The sequence below is a fragment of the Quercus suber genome, unplaced genomic scaffold, assembly GCF_002906115.3.
Source record: "Quercus suber isolate HL8 unplaced genomic scaffold, Cork oak 2.0 scaffold_1422, whole genome shotgun sequence".
Taxonomy (NCBI): Eukaryota; Viridiplantae; Streptophyta; class Magnoliopsida; order Fagales; family Fagaceae; genus Quercus; species Quercus suber.
The window spans coordinates 1-4,147 of record NW_027070798.1 but is presented as its reverse complement, the minus strand read 5'-3'; the positions used below and the strand labels follow the sequence as shown (position 1 = coordinate 4,147).

The 4,147-nt window shown below is 35.4% G+C and overlaps 1 long non-coding RNA gene across 1 annotated transcript; it reads right to left on the bottom strand.

Moving 5' to 3' along the window:
• Positions 1-2,604: 2,604 nt before the first annotated feature.
• On the bottom strand, positions 2,605-4,141 carry LOC136065965 (uncharacterized). Its single transcript, XR_010627530.1, has 4 exons — positions 3,723-4,141; positions 3,561-3,646; positions 3,162-3,431; positions 2,605-3,082 (listed from the first exon to the last, which is right to left on the bottom strand). It is a non-coding gene; the product is annotated as an uncharacterized LOC136065965 (long non-coding RNA).
• Between the last annotated feature and the right edge of the window lie 6 nt (positions 4,142-4,147).

The following is a 4,147-nucleotide window of genomic DNA, read 5'->3' as shown; positions in this document are numbered from 1 at the left end:
ACATTCCTAAAGCACTAGACTCGAGCTCATTATTACACGAAATGGGCTTGAGAGCCCATCCTTTATTGCTTCATGATTTGGGCCCAAAAACCCAAACTTTCTCATCACATGAATTGGACTTGATGCCCATGAGCATTATTGGTATGAAAAGCTTATACTACACGAGATGGGCTTACCCACAAATTGGGTCTAAAAGCCTAAACCTTCTTACTACATGGATCAAGTTTGGAATCACATGGCTTCTGTCTGTTAAAGCCCAAGATTATTTGACCATGAGACGGGCTATAAGAAGTAAAAGCTCTACTCAAGAAAGCCTTTTGGACCATTCAAATCAGTTGGACCCATGTTCTAGCACTCACCTAAGAAAGGACCAAGATATCCTACACATTAAGAAAGGAGGAAGCAAAACAGAATAGAAAAAGGGAAAAATGAATGAGCTAATGGCATAGAAGTAGGGCAAGTTTCCTAAGTTTTTTTGGGACACACCATTTGTCACACAATTTATCACAACTTGTTTGGAGTCAATTGATAATTAGATTACATCACTTATACATGGATCCTAAACTTTTTGCATTGACACCCAAGCAAGTTAAAACAAAGTGTGTATTAAAAGATGTATTCCTAGATCTTTTGCAAGTATCTCAGAGATTCAAAATTTCATTTTTTGAGTAACTCCTTGTTGCCAGCTAGAAAAAGACAAATACTAGGAGTAATTGTAATTGATATAATTTTTGGGTTTTGTATGAGAATTCATGTTTTAAGAAGATGGAGGGGGATGGTTTAGGGCTTGTTTGGTAAGCAATTCCAAATAACAGTTTTCAGTGTTTAAATATTGAAAACTGTGGGGTCCCAAAAAAATAATGTGTTTGGTAGTAGTATTTGAGTCATGATTCTTAATTTGGAGTGTTTAAATATTGTATTTAAAGAACTCCCCATACCAATTTTCAGTTTTTAAATAACATTGTTCAATAGAATTTTTGTAAATACTTAGAAAAGTGTGGGACCCATGGATTTGACAATTCCCAACCAAATTTTCTCTCTCTGCAGAATTTTCCTTTTCTTTCTCTCACTCTTACACTATCACAATGTTACACAATACACACTATTATTTTCACTTTTCTTCTTTCTTTCTTTTTTCTTTTCCTCTTTCTCTTGCCACTGCCACTCTCTTCTTCTTCTCTTTATTATTTTTTTGAGAAAATTGTAGTAAACTCACCTATGCTTTGGCCTATTTGTACTTTACTTACCTATAGTTTAAAACTTAACACATTGCCCACCTGAGCTTCATTCTATTTGCTCCCTGTTACTTATCTCACCCTCAGATGTTAGAAAAAACATGTTTTTAATAGAAATCACAACATAAGAATGATCAAAACCACTTTCCCTTAAAAACTTTCCTCACGAACCATAGAATCATAAAAAATCTGTGTATTAAGCTGGGTTTTTTTTTTTTTTTGCTACTGTTTTATAAAATTTTCATCATCTAAGGCATTCTGCCTTTGGGTTGTCTTAAGGCATTTCTGATTTGAAGATACAACAAACTAGTTACGGAATTTTTTCTTTATTTGGGTTGGTTTTTCACCTTTTTAAAGATTGGTTTGTTGGGCAAAAGTCCATTGATGTGTAGTTTTGATTTATAGGAAATTTGGGTAGAAGTTGATAAGCAATGTCTTCTTCAAATGGAAATTACTTAAGTTCAAGTAGGTATATGTGTGCATATGAGACTTGTGTGCTAAGAACAAGTTTAAAAGTGGATAATTTTGGGAGAAGGTTTCTAGGTTGTAGCCAATATAAGGTAAGTTTAGTTTTTAGTTAATCTAGTTAACTAAAGTGAGTTTGGAAAGTAATATGTTGAATTAAATTTATGAACAGGTTGGTCCCAAGTGCCTTTTCTTTCATTGTATTGATAATCCCACTTGCACATATGGGAATGAAGCTGCCCCTTTGGTGCAACAAAAGCTGTCTATATTGCGAAGTAAGCTGCAACTTGCAAATAAAAATGAAAGAATAAGCTACCCAAACAACAACAAAAGCTACTAAGAGGGAGAGGAAGTTTCGAGTTGAGTCTGTTAAAGCCAAGGAGATAGCAACAAAAGCTTTAGAGTAAGAGAGAAAATCCATAATTGCACTAACTCTTTCATGGCTTTTTTTTTTTTTTTTGGTTATGTTGCTTTTTTGTTTTGGCTTAAGTGAAAATGTTGGAATGACAAGATTGAGTCTACTTGGTGGGTTCCAAATGTATAAATAGTTTCTTAATTGACCAATGTTGGCTTGAAGCCACTTTGTTTTGTAATAGGACTATGGCTTAAAGTGAATTGGCAACTTGTGTCTTGTATTTTATTGGATGTTGTGAATTGTTTTAAAGTGATTGTGTTTGGTGTTTGTGTTAAAAGTGCATTGTGTAAAATGAATTGTGTTGAAAATGGATTGTTTAAAAGTGCTAAGTGTTTGTGTTGAAAGTGTATGACAACCATTTGTGAACTTGCAAAATATGATAACCACATGACAACAACTACTCAAAATAATAAACGTGCTATATTCAACACATACACACATAAACCTGCTATATTCAACTGCAATAATCAATCACATCACAACAACTACTCAAAATAATCATATAAAACACTTGCCATTAAGTTGGGAATTTGTCTACACACTTAAAGTGGCATTGAACATTGTCTTTTATCAACCACTAGTCAAAATAAGGCATTTGGTACAACAACTACAAAACAGCTGCACCTACCATGACCATTGTTTTGACATTTGGTACAAAACTTACAAAAATAACACAAACCCCAACAATGTTTTGACAGCATATAAAGTAACAATTTATCATATAACCCCAAGAACATATAAACTAACACATTGTCTTGCCATTGTTTACAAATATTATACTAACACTTAATTGAAATATATAACTACATTGCCCTACCCTTGCTTCATTGACTACCCTTGCCCCTGCTCCTATGACTACCTCTCCTCCCATAGCTGCCATTTTCACCTCTTGTGTTACATTTTTATGTCCTTGTTGCATTACTTCTTCCTCTGAAGCAATTTCTCTAGTAGCAGGTGGTCTTGTAGGCTACAAAATACAACAATTAAGATGTTAGCTACTCATTTCACTGATTTACAAATAAATATCAAACATAAAACTATAGTACCTGTGATGATGGTGCTCTAGTGTCTTATGTTTCTATAGGGGTGTGTAGAGCTGGCTGACTTGAAGAGAACCATGGACCTCCTCTAACTATGTACATGAAGTCTGAAGAGTACTATTAAACTAGTGGATGTAACCTTGAAGTCTAACCTGGTGGTTGTGACCTTGAAGTTTGGCTGGAGAAGGCCATATTATAAGGCTGATGAGCTGATGGGGGCTAAGATGAAGATGGGGCCTGAGATCTTTGTCTGCATGTAGAAGCCCTTCCCCTTACCTACAACCAAATTTCAGCATATTAAAATATGGAGTTAAGGAATTACTGGTAACAATTAAATGAACACATACAAAAAAATTACTAATTTAGCTTTCTGCATTCTCTTCCTCCTCTCCTATAATGTCTTACCAGTGACATTAGCCTTGCATCCTCTTGCTTTGTGCCCTTCCCTTTGACATCTCCCACACTTGATGGGCTTGTTCTCTCTAGAAACTCTGTAAGGGTTCATATTAAAGCATAGAGTTAAGAAATTACTGATAACAATTAAATGAACACATACAAAAAACTTACTGATTTAGTTTTCTGCACTCTCTTCCTCCTCTCCTATAGTGTCTCACCAGTGACATTAGCCTTGCATCCTCTTACATTGTGCCCTTCCCTTTGACATCTCCCACACTTGATGGGCTTGTTCTCTCTAGAAACTTTGTAAGGGTTCCTTGGCTCATCAGCATCCCTTTTCCTTTTATGGGGTGGCTTGCCTGGTAGCTTATAAACATTAGGTGCAACAAGAGCAAGTAGGCCACTTGGAATCCACTCAAACTGGTTAGGCATAGGAGGTAAAGGTGTCTTATATGTCTCTACATAAGCATCTTTGTAGTAGCATGGATGGGTGTAATCATCTGGTTTCTCACAATTTACAAAAATGGCCACAACTCCATGCTTACAGGGAATTCCTGTCAAGTTCCACACTCTAAAACTGCATATCTTCCTTACCT